Raw genomic sequence first — 22,514 nt, 5'->3', positions numbered from 1 at the left:
GCATTCTGTACAGATCATCTACTGAGCTGTGCAAATACATAATGGGACAGAGAGTACTATGACCTCTCTGCAGGATGGAAAGCAGTTTCCTCTTGGCAGGGCAAAAACTTTAGAACAAAAGACATGAACAATTTAGACTTCATTTCAGAATTATATGTGTCTTCACCCAAGGATATATTCGATATATTCGATCAGTTTGGTCAGTTGGGGGCAGCTGTCCTGGCTGTGTCCCCTCCCAGCTTCTTGTGTACCCCCAGCCTCCTTGCTGGTGGTGTGGCGTGAGAAGCTGAAAAGTCCTTGACTTAATGTAAGAACTGCTCAGCAATAACAAAAAGCAACTTGTGTTATCAACACTCTGTCCATCACAAATCGAAAACAGCATTATACCAACTACTGGGAAGAAAATTAACTCTATCCTAGTCAAAACCTGGGCAACAATTAAAAAAAAAAAATAAAAAAAAGAAAAAAGTGAGAACATGGGATTTTGATAGTGATGGATCACTGAAATCCCAAGAAATAATATAGCTGGTATTCTCAAGAAATCCTAACATAAACATGCAACATTCATATAGCTATTGCCATGCCTTAATCTCTTCCTGCAGTAAAATGAGTGAAGAGTGGAGTATGTCCAGTAAATTAACTTGGAGGACATAAAACCATTATCCAGCAAATTTAATATTATTAAAAAAACTAAGGGGTGTAAGGCAAGGTGGCCATTGGCTTGTAGAAAGAACAGATATAGATAGTATTAGTGAATTAATGTGCAATTATTAGATTGTGGGGGACAGTCTGGTCTGGTCTTTTTTCCCTCCACATCTTAAACTCTTTCCAGATGCAGTGCTGATTTTTATTCTTTAGAAGAAAATAAACTGGAGTATATTGGAAATCAGAGAGGGAGAGAAGGTTTTCTTCTCTTGTTGAGAAGAACTGGAGATGGAACCTAGCCATGACAGGACAAATAAAATCAGGTTCCAGAATCTGGTTGGGAAAGAGCACCATGTTCAAGGGATTTGATAACACTGTATCTGTAAAGCTTTTGCTGTTTCTCCTCTGTATATCTTCTGACAAATATGTGTTGTATCACACTTCAAAGAGAAGAGCACTTGCCTTATGTAGGATTGTTAGTATTTGGATACAGAAATGCTCTCAGAAGACTTTTACTTCAGTCTTGATTCTGCCTCTGATTTGCTATAAAATGTCAAACACAATGTTCTTCCCAGATTTTCCCATAAGAACACTTTGGTTCTATCCTTTCTATTGAGTCTGTTTTAAGATGTTGGAGCATGTTCTCTGCCTTTTCCCCTACTACTCAGAAGGCAAGATCCTGTTTCTACTGATTACACTAATATAGTATATTCCTACAGACCAGAACAGAACAAGATCTGCTTGAGAGCTTTCGCTGTCAACAAAAGATGAGGCTTCCAGCTGTTTGTAGGCTTGCCCTGTCAGTTTGAGCAACAGTGAAACTTCAGCACTGAATATCATTATTCAGTAGCGACAGCCAAAAAATGGGCAGATTACTTAGCATTTATAAATATACAACATCCCTCAGAAGTTTCTTAGATTTTCTGTAGAGTAGTTTCATGCTTTCAGTTCAGCAGTCCATCCTTTCTACTTCATACCAGCCTTATGAAGCTCCATGAAAACCATTCATTCCCCTCATTCCACAATATTTTGCATGTAGTCCGCAAGATACCTCCTATTAATAATTCATTTTTCAGTGAATCCAGAGGAATAAACCAGATTCTCATCTACAGATCAATTAATTATAGGATTATATGACAGGAAACAAAACTTGAAGGCTAATGTTTTCTTATTGCTCAGATGTCGTGAGACTAGTGCACCAGGGCATCCTTGTTGCTACTTAGAGTCAGGTGAAGTAAATTTCAGTACAGTAAATTAGTTACATCTGGAAGTTCTTGGCTGGAAAAAATATGCAACAGATTGAGTGTATGAATGGTAAGATTGTACCTTTGAGCTGGTTTATGACAGTAGCAAATAAGCACTCATTTATTTATCCATAGTGAAATCTGTTTATGCTGATACACTTATCTACATATAAGAAATCTAGAGAGCAATGCTCCTGACAAATCTAAACTTCAAGGTTTAATTTTACAGTTTAAATTTGAAACTATTGAAAATAATATGTTTGAAGGAATTATTAGAATGGAGAAAAACAAAATTGAATACAAAGAATCATCAAGCAGGATACCATCTTTATTATTTAAATGAAGAATATATAGGGTTATATCATAATCAGGGTTTTACATGTTCAACAGAAATGTGTCGACCTACATGGGCAAAAATGTGTATGTTTTCCATTAAATTGATAAAAACTTTCCAAATTTGCCCTCTGTATATTTTCTTTTACGGATACATATCTGTCAAGCTCATGATTACTAAATGGAGTTCTGTCACATTAAAAAAATGTATCTGTGACAAAGATGAGATGACTGTGAACAAGGCCAGTGACACTGAGCTACAGCAGGACAGAATAAAGCAGAAGGTTTGATAATGAGAGATTGCACTTTCCAGCTATTCTTGGGGACCAGAGGGAGGGAATTATTTGGTTTATGCTGGCAGCAATTTCCCTAAGCCATGTGAGATGGCATACCTCAAGCTGTTGCAAATGTAGGCAGAACAACCACAGGCCATGGCTCTTGGTTAGATCTAGATTCCCTGGGGTATAAAATATATTGAAAAGGCTCCTAAATAGGGGCTGATCACTTAATTTGACTGTTTGAATGGAAGTCCCACATATTCTTCAATCACTAACACTTGTTCACAGCTCCCTTGAAGCTTAATAATCACTTCTGCTTTTTTTTTAAATTAGATTAGCTGCTTGTGGTTACAGTTTTACAACTGTAACATATCAAATGTGTTAAGCAGTACTTAGGCACTGTCCCCTTTTCTAGGTTCTGTAAAGCTGCAATGAACAAAGGTTATTAAGATCCTGCTGTGTTTAAGTTTCCTAAGGATCAGTTTTAATAAACTGTTTGTTTCTTCAGAAATGTACAGTGGTCACGTTAATCCCTGGTTCTTGAAAACTTAAAACTTAAACCAAGCTTTCCCAAAGAATATTTGAAAAGAAAAATGTATCAGTATTCATTTGTGGATATTTAAATAGCTCACAATTTATCCTTTTTTTCTGTAAGGAAATTGTGGTTAACTGCAATGGTTAAAGATCGTGTTTGGCATTTTTCTGAAGTGACAATACTTGTAGCCTTTTGTCCTTTCTAATGTCACTGCAAGAAAAAAATCATTCAAGGTTTTCAGTTTTAGCAAACAAGAAACACCTTTATCAAAACACACCAAAAAATCTATTCTTATGCAAATTCTATGTCAGACATATAAAAGACCCTTTTGGTCACTCCTCTACAGGAGGTGACTGATTCATGCTACAAGTCTAAAATATACATACTAATCAAAACACTAAGAAAAATTTATTTTCATAATGTCAGGTAATGTAAACTTTATTATAAAATACTTCACATTTGCATATATTGTATTTTAATTTAAATCCAGCCAGGTGTTCTTTAAGGATAATATGCCTTAGGCTGAAGCAAGACACACTAAAAATATACTTTATCCACCTAATTATGCTTAGATAGGTGAGAACAAAAATGTGTGTATGTGTGTCTTCTTGTGTGTATATTGTACAGACCATTTGTAAATTGCCATAAAGATTAGTCACCTAATTAGTTGCTACTGTATATAATTTTTAAAAGATCCAGATAGAGGATACATTGGCAAATGTTCAGACCATCTTTATGTTATTACATCTAATTGTAAACATCAACACATTTAATTATCATGCAAGTATGAACAATTATGTCATTACTTCATAAACATACATGAAAGGTTATGCATCACTGCCATATATTATAAAATATTAGTAATATCATGAAAGACAACCGTACCAAACTTCTTCCCTAGTCTTCGGTTTACACATCCTTTGAGAAAGTCACAATAGCGAGGTTATTAAAACAGAAGATTGTTTTTCTGAGGGAGAATATGTATCTATTCTATCTGAAACACTGAGAGGTATCTGCATTGTATTTCCTTTAATACCTTGTTGGAGTTACTAATACAAGTTTATACATCCTTGACGATGTTTAGTCACATACATTCCACAAAAAAACAGAAGTAAACATCCGTTTACCTTCGGAAGAGGCCTTATGAAAACTAATGTACAGATCTTTAAAGAGGAAATAATCTAGGATCATGGAAGCTGTATTGTGCTTTTTAATTTGTTTGAAAGCAGATAAAGAGTAGGCTAACAAAAAAGGAGTAATTTTATATTATCATATTTACACATGCTCCTTTGCACAAAAGACACTCATTTTAGAAAATGTCTAGACTTATTGTTGTCTAACACTTTAGCATTTTAATATTCAATTTTGAGTTACACTTAAATTTGCCAGATTTTCAAACTCTGGACTCAAACTCTCATGTCAGGTGTTGGATTCTGAATATTTTTCAAATATTTGCTATATATTATAAAAGCCTTTCATAAGGAATTCTTAGCCCATGCATGCTTTGGAGCAGAAATCTCAATGTTGTCCAATCATATACAGCCAAGTTAGGAACTTTTAGATATTACAGTTCATCTTGTGCTAAGGAATATCACATATTAGATCTTAGTAAGAAATTTTCAGAATTGTGCAACATACTTTCCTGAACACTTAACTCAACAGTGCATGACAGTATGTGCACTAGGCATCCTTCAACTCTACCCAGCAGTCAACAGGTCCGTACAGTCCAAGGTACTCCTATGCAAATACACTATTCAAGTCCAAAAGTGGATTAGGTATTTCAGCATCAAACTGCATCCATTCTAACGAACCTACAAAGACGCCAGGCTCTTTAGCTACAGGGAAGCAATCTGCCACACAACTATACTATTTCCAAATTAACTGCTCCAGAATTCTTCTTCTGCAGTAAGAAAAATACCTGCGAAGCATGCTGGGAAAATTATGTAACATCAACTAAAAGACAATAGCCTACTACTTACCAGCTATTTACCAAGATATACTACAAAAGTTCTGTGCTGGTGATTATATACAAGATGCAATATGGTTACTATGCTGCTAATTTTTGCTATTTGTTTTCTGGAAAAAAATAAAAAATTGTATCTGTTGCTGTGCAAGAATGCTAATTTTCTAAGTTAGAAACTCAAAACAGGAAACCCAGGAACTAAGGTTGATTTGGCAATATCAATTCAGTCTTCACAAGTATGTTTTAGGCTGTAGTCCTTATTTATCTGTTCTTGCAATATTTTTTTCACATTTTGCCTAATTGAATAGACTACACTGTGTTCTGGAAGCAAATCAAAGATAAATTGTGAGGGAGAATAATGACCAAAAAAACCCCTGATTCATCCATCGTGTAACTAGGAAAGTCTGTAGGAGCAGAGTATGTCTGGAAATGGTAAGCAAAGGATGAGGGATTTGAATTGTGACAGTAAGAACTGAAACTATCACAAAGTTCTAATGTGATGGTAATCAAGACACTTAAGCCAAAATTTTCACATATGGCTGCTAATGGTTGCTAAAGATGGCCACATTTTCTGGGTACCTATTTGAGTCATCCTTGGCAGATACATAGAAGTGCCAAGTGATCACAGCTGTGACTAAAATGAGCTGGATCTGTGCTTGTTATTTAAAGTGCTCTGGAAAAATCAGGCCCAAACTCTTTCAAATTAGCTAAATATTAGTGAAAACTTGATGATTTGAATTTGTTTCAAAACTTTAATTTCTTGTACAGACTTCCTTAATACTGACAGAGTCATTTTGCAAATTCTTGAGTTTCTAATCATCTTACAGTTTTAATACAGAATTTGTAGTTGTTTTCATGTAGCTTACACAGGTAGACCTAAAGGCCCAGACTCAAATTACCTATATTCCACCAAAGTATCTATGGCTAAGTCGAATATAGAAATTACATTAATGCTTGCAATACTGTTTTCACTTGCAATAAGCCAATTTAGCCTCTGAATGAATTTAGTACTGTAATGTTAGACTGACTGTAAACCTTAGCTGGTTGACTGAAGTTTCAGATGGGCATAGAGATGCTGTTTCCATTGCATTATCCAGGAAGTTCACTTCTTTGCTTGTTTTCGCTGTTCCCACAGCCACTGGAAATGTGGAGTGTCTTCATCATTTTCAGAAACTTGTAGACAGCATCATGCAAGGACGTGTTGAAAACTGAGATAATCAAGCATACCTCAAAGATTTCAGTTTCTGACCTCTGGGCTACTTGCAGACTAGCTTTCATCTGAGAGGTAACTTTATTTTTTTTAATTAATTAAATTAACTGACAGTTTATTTCCTGGTGGTAACAAGATCACTTTTATAAACAGGATATATCCTGTATATCCTATTTTACAAGAGAATTCTAGTATGAAAACTTGGCTTTTTCTAGCTAGTAGAAGAACTTAGCCTAGGAGTATCATAAAAAGACAGATTGGTTGAGGTTGGAAGGGACCTCTGGAGATCATTAATCCCATGCCTCGCTCAGGCAGGGTGAGCTAAAGCAGGTTGCTCAGGACCATGTCCAGTCAGGTGTTGATCATCTCCACAGACAGAGACTCCACAGCCTCACCATACTAACACACCTGTATTCAAGTTAGCTTATGTTTATTTATACATTTTATTTCCTTCTTGAATTGCCTAAAAGTCCTCTCTGCTAAATGGTTATACCATTATAACATAGCAGGGACGAATATTCATCAGTTTTCATCAACCTCTAACCTACTTCTAGGACAACTTCTTTCTTAAATCAAACGTAAATTAAACACAGTACCTTCCAAATCTGAGAGCCCTATCAAATAATAGAAGAATTATAGAATTGTCCTGGTTTTGTTAAAAACAAGACCAGTTCTCTTTTAGTGATTTTTTCTTTTAGCTAAGTTCTTCTAGGTGGCTGTACTTTTCTGAGTTTTAGCCTGCATATTTTTTCTCAGATGCTGTACTCAGTGCTGATAAGAAGACCAAAGGAATGCTGAAGAAGCTCATGTTTAGATTTATTACTATGGTAGACAAGAAAGACTGATAAGTTTTCCCACGTTCCGTTGTGAGAGGGGCGTGTTTGAGGAGGTGGATGGAACAGGTGACTAAAACTGAACAACTGAAGTATTCCATCCCATAATTGTCATACCCCCTATATAAGAGGGTGATCACAAGGGTCACTCTCTCTTCAACCATGGCCGGCATCTAGAGAGGACCCTGTCTGTCTGCCTGTGATCTACAGGCCTCAGGCCCTGCATCCCTGCAACCAGGTTCCGGTTTGCTGTGCAGTCCCACCCATGACTTCTGGGTGCCTGCCCTACAGCTGCTGGAGCCGCCAGCTCCACACACCCAGCTCTGCTGCTGGAGTGACACCAACTCCACATCGAGCACTTGAGATTGGTTTTGTATATTTTGTATATATTCTCTATTTATTAGTAGCATTAGTAAAACTCTTTAAGCCCTTCCAACTTGAAATCTAAGTCTCTTCTCTTTTATCTCCCCTATCGTCTTTCCAACCTAAAGGAAAAAGGGTGGTGGGAGGTAAGAGGGTAACAAGGACTATCTGTCATAGTTTATTGCCACCTTGCCTTACACCCTGACAAGAATAAAAGTCACAATGATTTTGACCTAATACAGTCCCTGTTTTTACAGCATTTCATCTACTCTAGAGATTCAAACTGTATAGTGTGCCTTTTCTACTCAGGCACTGAGCCTGTAAATATGTAACGCATACCTAAATTTAATGGATTTTATCCCCATTGAATTCCAGAGCACTAAAGTTTTCCATGTTGTAAAGTTTCCATGTTTCACATGGTTGCTCTGTCATTGTAGCAGAGCTGGTGTTTGTGGTCTGAGAATCAACATTTTCTCCAGTTTTGTTGAATATCATCTCTTCTTTCTGAAAATCAAACTTTTGAACCCTTATAATGTATGACCACTTATAAAGTGATAGTATTCTTGTTACTGTGATTTGTTGCCAGTTACTTTCTTTTTAAAGACTAATATATTTTCCAAGTTATTATCAGGGAAACTGTTTGGCATTCGCCTTCCATTATTGCTCTAGGCAGGTTTCCTGGAGGATTATCCTTTTGTTAATGCTTACTATCTTTTGCTCAAAAACACATTGAAATTTAGTAATAAAGTGTATGTCCTTCTTCCTGTAAATCTGAGAATTATTTATTCTGATGAAATATTGTGAAAGATATTAAATAGTTCAGCAGAGGGCTGGGAAGCATAGAGAGGTAGCAAAAGTCTGTTTGTAAGTAACATGGGTAACCTCTGTGCATACAAAGGTCTTTATTGCCTTTATAGGTATATAGTCAGACTTTTCGGTCAGTAAGAGGTAGTGCAGGATAGGCGGTACACGTGTGAGGTGTAGGTTTATGACCAGGTGTGGATTTTATAATAAAGGAAGGTGAGTTTTCAGTCAAATGCAAAGCTTTTGAAGGGAGTGTGGAAACGGAAAACAGCAGTACCCTGAGCCTCAAAGTAGCAGTTGATGTAAGTTTCTGAAGTGTTGGTTGTGAATGTAAAATGATCAAACAGGAGGAACAGGAAATCATAACATGAAATGGGTGGGTATTTCTGAAGAGAGAGCTTAAGTTCTCTTAGATATCTTGAGTTGATGACTGGAAAATTATGGGAGGCACTGAGCTTAGAATGGTTGAGTTGCGTTGTCAAAACTGAGTGTAGAAGAAGCAAAATAAGTCATGTATAGAATTGGTGGTGTACATGTTGACATTAGGGGGCAAGACTTGAGCTAGATTTGAATGAGTGAAGTTGAGAGTGGAAATAGGGAAGAGGTGACACCGTGATAAAAATTTATCCCAAACTGTCCCTACTACAAAGTGTCCCAGTTTTCTATTTTAGTACTGAAAGTGAGAGGAAGAGTGCCCCCTTTTTATTTTTTTTTCCTGAATTCCTGGCCAGCTTCCCTTTCCCTGTCCCAGAATGTTTCCTTGAGAACCCTTGAACACAACACCCCAGTTTTTCACTTTAAAAATATGATCGGTCTGCAAGGAGTTAGAAAGAATCTGCAGATTGCTACAGACTTACCAGTTATTTTGGCACCTTTTTCCACATGACCTATCTTGGGAGATATTTTAACTCACATTGTGAGGGATGTTTCTAAATGCAAACCTTAATCTTTAATGGTTGTTTTTGTAGCATGAGCCAGCCTCATAATTTTGATCTGGATTGTACAAGATCTTGGTCTCATGTTTTTCATATTTGCTGTCTTTGCTTTCAGCTACATGAATGTAAATACACTAGTACTCAGTTAAGTGTCTCAGTCTACTGAAGTACAATTTATTCTGAATTTTGATCTGTTTTCATTCTGAAATTTGGTCTACCATATCATGAGGGACAACAGAGGTTCAAGAATACACACCGACTTTCTAGAATGTGGTTAGCCTTTTGGTAACCATGTGTCTTCATTAGTTGAATGAATATTTAGTATGCCTACCTGACAAATAATTACTGATTTTCAGGCAAATTGATTCTATTATGATATCTGTCATCACAGCTAGAAATCTAGAATCTCGCCAAAAGTCTCTGGATGTAAATATGGATTTGATGTTTTAAGGTTAGATGAGTTTGGTCAGAAAGGGAAATAAAACTATCAATCTTTGACAGAAAATACAAAATAAATTCTGACTTCCTCACCACTGCTTAACTGGGATGACTTGGAAATTCCCTTTCAGCTTAAGTCCAGTCTGAATTCTCTTAGATTCTCAAACATTTGCTATCCTACTGGCATGGCAGTGCTTCTCTCTCTTTTTGGCAGTAGAGGAAAAGGAAAAGAACTTTCCTCATCCATTTATGTCAGAGAATACTTTCCACTACCATTTAAAAGGCAGTTTTCCCCCATCATGATTAAGCCATAGTATTTAGCTTCTGAAAACAGCCTCTGGATGGAAGTGCAATGTGTTCCAATACAGTTTGCTTTCACATGTGCAATTTGTTTGTGACTCATGAATCCCCATCAATATGCCTTCTGTAGAAGACATTAAAATGCCATCAATCCTGTATTTGTATTTGAATCACATGTATAAGGCACTGAGATTTCATAAGATACCAAGCAGATTTTAAGAGGTCAGCAGTTTTCAGCTCCAGAACAAAAAAAAATACCGTCTATGTGCAAGATTTTAGTGAAAAAGTCAATGTGAAAGAGCAACAGAAATTCCTGACAAAGCCTCCCCCCTTCAATCCCTCCCACTGCCTCTCTGTTGTCATCCTTCTTAAGTATCACCTCTCCTTTCCATCAGGACTGGCACTCAAAGATACCAGATGGCAGCCTCAAGATTGTAGCACCCTTTAATGTCTGCCCTTTACTGTCTGGCAAAAGTGTTGACATTTCTGCCTTGAATGAGAACTGAAAACATTTAAAAATATATTCAACATGAACAGTCAGTGTCTAAGATGTTGTTTACACACTGCTAATGGGCTTTGACTTTAATAGAATGATCCTTAGGTTTGCAGAACCCACAGTCAGGTGTGAACTGGATATTTTCTTCCGTTATATCCATTACAGTAGAGAAATAACCAGCTTTTCTGCACATGGACTTTAGAGCTGCACATACTATTTCTGTCAGCAAATATGAAGGCACTGTTGCGGCTTTTCTTGCAAGCATCAGCCAAGTTATGAGAGTACAGCCTCCTAGAACAGCCCCCAGGAAGCTCTTCCTCCTCCTCTGGGAGGAGTTCTTACATGGGTAGCATCAGGAAGACATCAGGCTCCTAATTTTAAGGCGTAGAAATAAGAAGTTCCTGTGCTATTAAATGTTTGAGTCTCGAGCCGTTACTGAATTTTAATACTCACCATCACAGGTTTTCATCTTTAGTCATGCACTGATGTCCAGGAGGAAAATTGTACAAATGCCTCTTTGTTGCTGAAAGTAAAATTAGTTTATTTGGTTGGATGAACTGAGTGCAGAAATAATGGAGTGAAGTGTCCATTCCTGAGAGTAAGCTTCAGGGAAATCGCTGGAATTCTTTCTTTTCTGAAGGACTCAAAATAGGTGCCTGAATCCGTAAGAAGACAGGTGTTTTCTATAAAATGCTAAACAGTTTCAACATACGGTAGAGCAGGGTTACAAGCAGTTCTTGGTATGTCACGTTATTGGGCGCTGACTGAATGCACCCCTGATGCTTGTGAAGAGAGCACTGGTAGCTGCTCTCTACTCCTGGGACTCATTCATAGCACAGTGTTATTTCTGATGGACATTTTAAAACCCTGTTTTTCTCCTCTTCATCATAAGCTGTTAGACAGCTCTTACTATAAAGGTTTTGAGACCACATTTTATGTTTTACATGTTTGCAGAGTTTTCTTTTTTGTTGTTACTAATTTGTCTCTAAATATTCCCAGTTGTTAACAGGCAGAAATTTCCCATTAACAATATATGCAGCCCTTTAATCCTCAAATATGTGGAACAATTCAAGACATATGGGTGACAAAATATAGGACATAATTTACCAACAAATCTCGCAGATTAATGTATACTGCTTAAAGATTTAGCGCAGAAGGACTACATGTCTGGGAAATGAATGCTACTTTCTGCTTGCAAACCCTGTATTTTGACAGGCCATATTGTCTTGAGAGAGAACATCAGAAAAAGAATGAATAATTAAATCAGAAATAGATGAGACAAATAGTATAAGGGACAGTACATGGAATTCCTTCTTAAAAGCTGAATGCTACCCACACTTCACATGATCAGCCAACCATTCCACACTAAATGGTGACTTGACTGGACACAGGTTTCTTCCTGTTAGTTTCTAAACTAAATAGATAAAACATTCAGATTGCTAGCAGATGCAGTGAGTTGTTCTATGGATTTATGAAGGCACGTAGCCTTCAGTGCCTTTATTAAAAGTCTGTGATGTCATCTTAAGATTAAGCTTGCTACCTCATTGATCTAAATTACTTAATCAGTGTTTTATCCAACAAAACAATGAAAACAGTAGGGCTAATTTTTCTAAAAATAGTGCATAGATTTACTTTTTGGATCCAAGCTTCAATCTGGGATAATATTCCATATGATTCATCTGAAAAAAATTGGATATCATTGTACTTTATTAGACATCTCCCTTCTCCTCCTCAGCAGCATGAAGACTGTAGGACAGAGTTATTTTTAGATGGAGTGAGCAGAATGAGACACTCCATGTCCTGTATTAAGAACTAAATATGAGTGGTCTCTTTTGTTCAAAAGAGGTGGAATAAGAATGTGGGACACAAATGGCTTATGTCAAGGCATGCTGTTCCTGCATTACCTTATTATTCTTTCATATTTTAAATGTTGTTTTATTTCATCTTCACATTAGAACACGCTGAGTGATAGGGTTAGAAAGATCTAGTGGTTTTAAATGTGCACGTCTAAACCCTCTTTATTGGTATTTTGATGACATCTAGTGGTGACAAAGCTATTAGACAATTTTATGTGCTATGCTGATGTAGCAGGACCATCACATGCAGAATGCTTGTAACTGTGGGTGCGAGGCTGGCATTTCATAAACTGAAGAAGAAAAGGCTCAGCAATAGTTCTCTTCTTTCACTGCCTAATAATTTCTGCTACTTTCAGATACAAAGAAACTGATATTCTTGTAGGTTATTTTGAGATTTCAAAGTCAGGTTCCACTGATATTATCAGGAGTGATAGCAAAATAGACCGGTACCTGGGTTAGATGATGCCATAGTGAGACTTCGATAGCCAGCCCGTTCTTCAGCCTCCACCCACTGCTAACAAGATAAAAACAGTGTGTACAAATTTTAAGTGCTTACATGTGATAAAGCAATACCTGGTGGTGACAGAAAGCCACAGAAAACATGGCGGTTTAGATGTTTCTTAATGAAAGAGAACGAATCTCAGCTGCCCTGGTTGTGAATATCAAACCAGTTTTACATATGTTAGACAGTTGCCTTTGTTAAAATTCACATCCATATCTGCGAAATCAGTCTCAGGCCCAGTGTATGCAATAAAGCAAAAAGAGAAATCAAGCTGTGAGAATTCTCTTTTCTCTCCCTCAGAGAATTAGTGTTGAATAGAGATACTGTGGTTGAACACCACTATTTTCTACAACACAAACATTTTATTTTTAATAAATATTTATGAGGAGTTGGCAGAGGAGGAAGAGGTTATATTTTGTTGATTAGAAAAAACAGTGATTCAATAAATGACATTAAGCTACTGGCTTTTCTGCTTTTGTTTCAATAGCATGAATATGTAGTGAGAGAGTGTGAGAGAGAGTCTGTGTGTGTGTGTGTGTGTGTGTGTTTGAAAGAGAGAAATAGTGTGTGTGAGACAGGTGGCAGTGGGGTTGCTATAGCAATTACTTGTCACTAATGATAGGAGGGTAATTACTGCAGCAAATTCCCACATAGCTATTCAGCACACAAGTTAGACTATTTCCCATCCTAAAATATTCTTTCTGTATTTACAAGATTACCTTTTTCACCAGATGGCTACAAGCTACATTTCTAAAATTTACAATAGTGTAAAATGAGAAGTTCATTAATTATGGTGTTCCTGGAATCAGAATTTAGTCACCCTATCAATTTTGAACAAGGCAGTGAAGTTCTGTCTTTTGGGGTCTACTTTTTTTGAGACACAATACAAAATTGTATTTTTCAGAATGCTTTTGGTAAGTTCAATGTCAAAAAACATATTGAGGTCACCTTCAGTGTTGCATTCAAGTAATCGAGATTAGTACGTGATTGAGTCTGACTCATCACTTAATTGCACGAGATGTAAATCAGGTTTTTCTGCAGTGAACTAATAAAATTAAACTATTAATAACTGTGCAAACAACTACAAATCAGGCTATGTTGGAAGGAAAATAGACTCAGGCACTGAGGGAGTCATTGAGAGAGTTTCATTGCCACATGTTCATTAGTATATTTTTCACTTCCTCTCTTTCCATTATTTGTAGCTTAACACTGGCTTAGCCTCTCATACCAATCAGAAAAAAAAATATACGCTGCACTTCATCTTTAGGCTGGTTCATTCTGCAGGGCTTAAAAATTTCTAAAGGAATAAATATAGATACAACTTCTTTGCTAATATATATAATGAACATTTGTGTTTTGTGTAGAGCAATCACCACTAATAAAATGGTCTCAAAAGGTGTATATATCTCATTTCCACAAAAACATGATGTTACCTTGGCTACAGTATTTCTTAATGATTCTCTTTTCCTTAATGATTCTCTTTATCCTTTTACCTGCCTTTTAGTAATGAAAATATGGATTACGGACATTACCTTTTAATTAACTGGTGGCAAATACGTGGAATTACAAGCTGCTTTAGAGAGTTCTTTTTTCACCCCAGCTGGCTGGACGGTGACGATTTGAGGAGCTACACAATAATTGCTGTCTTTTCAAGAAGATGAAGTAATGGATTTCATAACTACAGGCTGGAAAGACAGCACCCAGGCTTCCTAGGTGTATGAGATTGTCTCTTGTGCCATAATTAAAAAATGTTTGATGCACTCCAACTTCAGTGTATTTCTTTCTGACTTGTTATGAAATTTAGAACTGTGCATCTGTCTGGTTACTGGTATTAAAAATAGTGCGAAACTGCTTACCTAGTCTTATTTCACTTTCCATTCTTCAGATTATTTACTGATAAGTTAATTTTTCCCACTTTTGTTTCTCCAACATCGCATTTTATTAATGGAAAAAAAAAATATAGCTGTTATTTGGTGTACTAATATTACTAAAAGAAACTCTTATAAAATGCAACTGTTCAGAGTTATTTTTTAAGTACAATTGAGTTATTTCAGTTTATAGATAATAACAGGTTAATACACTGGAAATTAAAATCCACTTGCCAGCTGGTGACCTTGTATAGTAATTAAAATAATACTTGCTATAACAACATGAATAATTGTATGTTTAAATACGGATTTTCACAATTTCCTTTCCTTTGTTTATGCCTCAGGTAAACATTTCATAAATGGGAAGGTTGATTTATAATCTGCTTCTGATGTGTGAATCAGTAAATCTTATGAATCAGTTTCTCTTCAAAGACAGCACTTGAATTCGCAAGGATTTCATGAAAAGCACTTCCCATTTTTCTCACTAAAAATATATAGCTTGATGCCAATTAAAATTCAGTGCACAGTGTATCCAGTAACCCTGATAATCAGTAAAAACATGTCAGAGAGCAAGATGGTTTCTGCAACTGAATGGAAATTTCAACAAGCAGTTAACCTACAATAGGAAGAAACTCATTACTGGGATAGCTTGCTGCCTTACAGCACTTGAAAAGCTGATTAAAGAAATAATGATGTGAAACTATACAAAATCCCAGCAAAAGCAGTAGGAATGGTAATGACAGATGTTTCACTTTGCACCAATACTTATTTTGGCTCAGAACGACAACAAAAAAAAATCTATCGGACATTTACATGTCACATTAACACACAAGAATGACAATCTCTTCCCCAAAATCCTACATTGTTTTTATTGTTTCAGCTCTTTGACTCTTGATGACTTGAGCTCAAGTCCCAAACGGACTTCTGATCAGCAGGATAGCTCACTGCAGAATAAAGAGAGAGAAAATGTGTAAACTTGGTGAAGTGTTCCACAAGCTCCAGCTTGCAAACCTCACAGAGACTGCAGCCCATCCAGCTCACAAACTCTCACCTAATACAGCATGCTGTAAGTTGTGAAGAAATGTGTTTAAGTATAAATAGACTGCACTGGCTTCAGGAAGTAAAACTGTTCCCTTAGTTGAGTCAACACATTGCTTGCTGGGGAAGCTGAGAGGCCAATGTCCCAGACTCACCAGTGATTTCTCCCAGTAAAATGAAAGTTAGCAATAATTGTGTGTATAATATTGTCTATTAGGTGGTGCATAAAGGCTTGCATTGTATGTACATACTGTAGTTGTATAGAAAACATTACCGAGTGAACCTGCTTTTAGCTTGATGCCTCATACGGTGGTAATTAAGGAGAACAGTCTTTTGATTTGCTACTATTTGCAGTTCTGCAGGAAAAACTGAGTTTAGGCTATCTTGTGCTGTGCATTGTTGCCATGTTTAATCTTCTGATTCGCTAGGAACAATTACAGACGACACCTATGGGGAATTTAATTGCTTAGCTCCTGCCTCTACAGCAATTGTAATTATGGTGCAGTACTATTTGGAAGAAAAAAAAAAAAAAAGACAGAGAGAGAAGGAAAAAAAAGTGTGGTGTTTTTTAGAACCTAGCACTGAATAATACCAAAGTTAGACTTATACAACAGCATAGCTCCAAGAATTACCTTCCAGAATTAACCCTGTGTTTCTTTTGATGAGAGGCCAGACAAAATAAGGCATTGGTTATTGTAAATATCCTCATGTAAAGCTTTTCATTTAAGCCTATCGAATGCATTTATCCTCCCAATATATGTGGGAGTTAGCACAGCTTCTTTTTTTTCCCTCTTTCTCCAGCTGAGGAAACTAAGGCACAGAAATGTGCTGCCTGATTTGTCTTTATGAAAAATCCAAAGGAGAGAAAATTAGTATGTGAGAAATTTTGAATTTCTAGCATTTCCAGGCTCCTTTTACTTCTCATGGATGCAGCTTTGAAAGAAACATAATGGGCAAAAGATGTGCCTTTTTAAGCTATAAGACCTTAAAAAAATCTGTAAAATGGAACACAATAAATAAATGAATAAATGTTGCTGTGCACTATTCTGCTGATAATTCCTGTTGAGCAGAATTGAAGATGTCATTGTCTGAATCATCCTGCACAATCCCAACCAAAGGAAGCTGTAGACAGGATTATCCTATTGCGTTCTGAAAGGAAATTTAAAGAGAATCCAAAAAGCACTACTGTATTAGAATTTATTTTATTTCTTATAGAAAAAGAATGATCACTGCTTCGTTTGCAGCAAGGCGTTTTTATTTCTTTCATCATCCGGATGATTTTCAGAACTGATCTTGATGGCAATTCAGTTAGAAATTAAACTCTCATCAGGAAGTCCTCCGGTGACTTCATGAGTTAACACTTTTGGATGTTCTATACAGTTCCAAATCAGGACCAATACCCCTCAGAACAGAGCCTGTTCTGGCTGAAGAACCCATGACATTTAATAATAATGCTGAGGTTTATTTGTCTCAAATAAACACTAACCATACAGAAGTGAAATTCACTCACAATTTTCTGTAAGTTACCTGTTCACCTTCAACACCCGCTGTTGTCCCCTTTAAATGATATAGAACATGGCCAAACGTGTGACCTATAGATAGCAAAAAGGCAACCCACTCCTTTAGTATAATTATACTGTACAAGAAATATATGTTGAAGATAACTACTAGGTTTTTGTCTTTGCAGCCTATCAAACATAAGTTTAGTCATGCCAGAGAAGGTATAATGCTATAATTGCCTGTATGAATCTTGGTAGCATTTAGACAATGTGCTGCAAAAGTGAAGGTGCACAGTACGTGCCCCTGCAGATCTGCTGCTGTGATTAACCTGAGAAATTATGTATGAGAAAGAGAGTAACCAAGAGAAATGTGTTTTCTTCAGATAATTATTAACTTCTTTTGATACTGACATCAACAGTACTGACAAGATCTCTTTGAAAGTCAAGATTACCTTTCTGTAAGTTTTGCATTCTTTGTCATTAAAAGAAAAAATACCTACGTTGACATTTTAAGCTTTTCCCAAGTTTCATATTAAAAAAGCAAAGGAATTTCTGAAAGATTCTATGAAGGCCAAAGGGAACACATCTCATACAAGGGCCACTATAATTTTTTCCACACAGTATATCCTTTTTTTTTTTTATTCCAGTGAGTTATGACCATAGCTGGTCATTTCACTGAATAAGCAGTTCCGTGTGCGAACTATCCGTATCTGTTCTCCCCACCGATTATTCTGTTGCAAAGGACTTCTTCTGGACTGGTACAAGGCTGGTCAGGTTTTCCACTCATAACATAATCTCTGTGTTCAAAGCCAATGTGACAATCTCCCTGAGAAGACAGCACACAGGAACTGTCATTTGAAGACCTGTATTTTTCCACCATCTGGCCAAACAGTGTTGGATAAGTCACTTGAAGACTTTGTTCTTCAGATTTCTCACTTGTAAAGTAAAGATATAAACCAACATTTGCAAATTGCTTTGTGCTTCTGTTGTAGGTTTAAAGTGATTTTTGTCTTTACTGTACCTTAAAACCATGTTCTGACTTTGTCTTCTCCAAATTTACGGATCTAACCCTCAACCAACCTCAAACTGTGTCCCCTGTTTTGTAATATGAACGGTGCAGGCATAGAACAGACGAGAAGAGACTCCAAACAGTGAATCTGAATGCACCTTCTAAACATGCTTTTCCATTGCAGATATTTGCAAATGAAACCCTGTGATGTAGCATTTAATTCCCACGAGAAGTGCTATTCTCATTATATCTTCTGTCTGTATACAAGCTTCTGCTGTGTTACTTGTATTGCCATTTTCAGCAGGGACTCAGAAGAGAGAAAAGATAGAAACTCAGACTGAATTACTAAACTGAAACACAAAGATAATGAACTGGAGTGCAAGAGGACAGCAAATTAAAAGACTGGGAAGTTGTTAGCCCATGTAAAAATAGGAAGAAAAAGAGCTTTATTCCATACTTTTGAAGCGTTCTTCAAAGCTCAGAGAGCCTACTAAACGAAGCAGTCCAGTTAATCTGCCTAGAGCTCCCCAGTTCAGCTCTCTTTACAAAAGAAATCAAACCAGACATTTTTAAGAGCAATTATTTTTTTATGAAAAGGAAATAACCAAGACCTGGAAAGGCACATTAGAGGCTAGAAGACACACCAATCAGGAAATGGTTTAAGATCCCCATTCAGCTCAATTTGTTTTAAAGTATTTCAAACCCTCTGAATACAGCAAATTCTACAAATCGCCAAGTGGCTGGGAGACACAGTGCATATTGCCAAACAGATTTAAATGCAAAACCAAGACTCTTGTTTCCCAAAGCTGTGGACGGTGACTATAACACTGTCTAGTCTTAAGGCAAAGCTACTCTCCGCTGGTTTTATGTATTTTCTACCAGAGCCCTAATGTTCGCCCTCTGTGCAAATACACCCATAGAAGAATAAACCCATTCAGAAATTTTGTGGTTTCAAAAATGGCAAGGATTTGGCCAAATCATGCCCTGGTTCACAACATTATCAGCCACAAGTACTCATGCATCATCAAATACTCCCTGTCGTTTGCTTTAAGACCAAAATTATAGTAATTTACAAAGATGTATTTAATAATACATTTTAGAATTTTATTACTTTTCATTTTGAAAACTCTTGTGAAAGTGTATATCATATGATAATTTTTTGAGAAACATAAATTCTAGGAATTTATATTTTTTATTCAAATTGAATCCTCAGATTCTACTCTATCCAAATAATTTTAGCAGCTGAAACATACAGAAATGCATCACGTATCACAAGACCATGATAAAATCTGAAAGATTACAATGTTGGATCCAAGGGCTGCAGCTTAGTTTTATTGCTTCAGAAGTTTATGGGTACTGTCACATGAAAGGGTACAAACCTATTGTAATTCTGACCTTTTCAAGTAACTGGCATTCTGCAAATGTTCTGACACTACTAATTTAGGGGATTGGGTGAATTTTCTTTTTTTTCTTTGAAAATATAAGCCATCTGAATCTCTTAGTCTCGATAGGAACCTGAGAATTGAAAGAAATGAAAGCAATATTTCCAGGTTTTTTTGAAAAAAAGCACTGCCTCTCAGGAAATCAGATATTCAGCTGTGTCTGCAGGTTATAGAAAGCTATGACATAATCTTTCAGCAGAATGAGGGAGATTTGCAAAGTCCTTTGCAAGGCTTGCAAGACAGAATAATTCAGAATATTTCTAACAAGACTATTGATTGCAAAAGCACATTTTCTCTCCACTTACCCACAGTTCTGATTTTAAAGGCCTGCACAATAATGGCGAGGGATATGGAGCTGAAAACCCGGTAAAAGCTGCACACAGAATCCCTGATATCTGATCAAAGACAAGCTATTTGAGACGTTTCATAAGCAACTGCAACTATTTGAAGGATAAATTAAAACCATCTACTGAGAAATAATATGTGAAATAATGTCTATCAAATAAAAATTAATAAATAGGCATTAAAACAGAATATTAATATAGTCCAATAGCAAAGACCAGATTTCTTCCCAAGACACATGGAAACAATTCCACAGATTTTCAGCAAAGCAGCACTGGGTCAGACATGCATTGAAAGCAGTCGATTTCAGCATAGGTTGCACCACAAAATGCAAAGAAAAGCAGAAGTGGATTAATACATTCTTGACTAGGAGACAAAGCTGTAGTGTCGCCCACGATCATACAGAAAAAGATTCTTTCTTGGATCTCATAAAAGTGTACAAAAGTTTTTTCAGATTACATATTTGTGATATCGGAAACGAATTAATGTTAAAGAAGGATTAGGAACGATGACAACCTGAAGGAAAAAGTATGAATTCTGCCTCTTTTATGTGTATGTTGCAAATTCACACTGGCATATTTCTAGAATAATTGCCATTGTGAGACAAAAGTTTCCAAAGGCAAAATCCAAAGGTGGGTTCTCATTATCTGAAGAAAAAGGTCTCCTTAACTAACAATGGCATCCAAAAGTTATGATATGTCATAGATATAACAGTGAAAATGCTGCAAAACACCTGTATTATATGTAAAATCTCATAACCATGCAGACTAAGTAAAAGCTGACCATGCTTGAATACTCCATCATGTGACTGCAATATCAGTGTTTACCACAATAAAGCAAAACTATGTAAGAAGTGTTATGGAATAAGAGCTTTAAGTAGGTGAACACAATTCCTCTCACCAAAAGTGCTGCTATTAAAGATAATAGAATAAATCCCCAGTTGCAAGACACTGGTGTGAAAACAAAACTACAGCAAGAATGACAACTGCATGTAGAAGAAATGTGACTTCAACCTTTCAAAGTAATGGTTAAGTGACTCGCTCCATGGTCAAGATAGCTATTCTTGCAAATCAATCTGGTCACACTCATTCCTAAGGATCAGTCCTGCAAAAAGCACCAAAGCTAAAGGAAAAAAAGCTAATAGAATTTCCCAGTTCTTTCAGAATACTCAAAATAATACCAACTATATTTCTTCACCAACAAATTCTTACCTAATCACTAATAGTGGAAGTCATTGAATGCACAGCAAAAAAAGGCTACGATAGAGGCCTAGCTGGATGAATTGTTTGGATAATAAAGGCCTGAGATTCAGTATTTAAACCCTATGAACAAATGTCCTGTAATGTCCCTGTCTCACAGAGTGCTGCTGAGTGAATTTATTTGGTATTTGTTGCTGTTTTTATTTAGCATTATGTTGTGTTTTCATTTGCATTAAATGGCTATCAAAATGAAGTTTAATCTTCAATGTTGAATTAGTTTTAAGCATTAAAATAATCAACTGTTTCTTGAGCCAGATTTTGTATCCTTTTAGTCATTATCTTTTCCTACCCTTCAAAGAATGTTTCAAGAAAAATGTTTATAAAAACCTCCTTTTTGTTCTGCTAACCCCGCAAACTAAACATGTTCCATTTATTTTTAAATAAAGTGAAAATTAGCCAGGTGTGATAGATAAGCTTTCTATACACAGGTCTAAATATTGACGAAAGGAGACGTGTCACTGGAAAAATCATCAGTCTAGCAATTATCACGTTAGCATGTTAAGTGGAAAAAGATGTGAAACTTCCAAATGTGTCAATACAGATTATTTCATTTCCACCAGCTATCAGCTATACTGTGAACATCAGTGCCTTAATGTATATGCAGCAGCAGGTTGGCTTTTGCAAGCAAATACCTTCATTGTGGCATTCAGAATTGCCAGACCTATGGGAAAATCATGTCTATCCCTGTGCTGCCAAGCAAATATTAGACATTTTGAGAAGGCCAGACAACACAGAGATAGAGCCAGAGGACAAGGGCAGGAACAGTCAGTCAGCAAGAAGTGTCTTTCTGCCAGATGTGGCAGCAACTTTCAGGTCTTCACCCAGGTGGGCAGAGAAGAGAGGACAAGGAGCTGGTCACCATTTCCCCGGGGAGAAAGTAGCAGCAGAGAACAAAATGTGCTAAAACCCTTTTTAATAGTAGATCCAGGAACCAGCTGTGATTTTTGACAGTTGGTTATGCCAGACTAAATCCAATGTCCTTCAGTACAGTCCTAATCCTTTTACAATTCCCTGCCGAAAACTTAAAAATGGGATTGGTAGCTGAAAAAGAAAGCCTTTTCATCACTTCCTTCCAACCTCTGCTACTCATTTCACATCCCTACATATTAATAATTTCTCAGATAATGAATGTACTTGCCATTTTCATAATCTAGCCAATGTCACATTACTTGCAACTCAGCTTAACCTTTTCTATTGTTGCTGCCCATCAAAGAATTTTTGAAGAAGTTAGATTAAGTTGCCTTCATTAATGAGCAGACAAAGAGAGGAAGACAGAGTAATGATCCATGTAGTTGAACAGGGAGCATTTAAAACATATTTTT

General features: G+C 36.5%; 1 long non-coding RNA gene across 2 annotated transcripts in view; it reads left to right on the top strand.

The window, feature by feature from the left end:
• Window positions 1-15,458, top strand: part of LOC110358674 (uncharacterized) — a 115,000-nt gene extending 99,542 nt beyond the window's left edge. The window contains exons 5-6 of one of the 2 annotated variants that reach the window (XR_002413320.2): window positions 6,134-6,283; window positions 14,336-15,458. This is a non-coding gene — a long non-coding RNA (uncharacterized LOC110358674). Of the gene's footprint in view, window positions 1-6,133; window positions 6,284-14,239 lie in introns of both variants that reach the window. The other variant, XR_002413319.2, reaches the window with a different exon arrangement.
• The last annotated feature ends 7,056 nt before the right edge of the window (window positions 15,459-22,514 follow it).

This window comes from Columba livia, chromosome 5 (assembly GCF_036013475.1).
Source record: "Columba livia isolate bColLiv1 breed racing homer chromosome 5, bColLiv1.pat.W.v2, whole genome shotgun sequence".
NCBI lineage: Eukaryota > Metazoa > Chordata > Aves > Columbiformes > Columbidae > Columba > Columba livia.
This window is presented reverse-complemented; position numbering and strand designations above follow the sequence as displayed.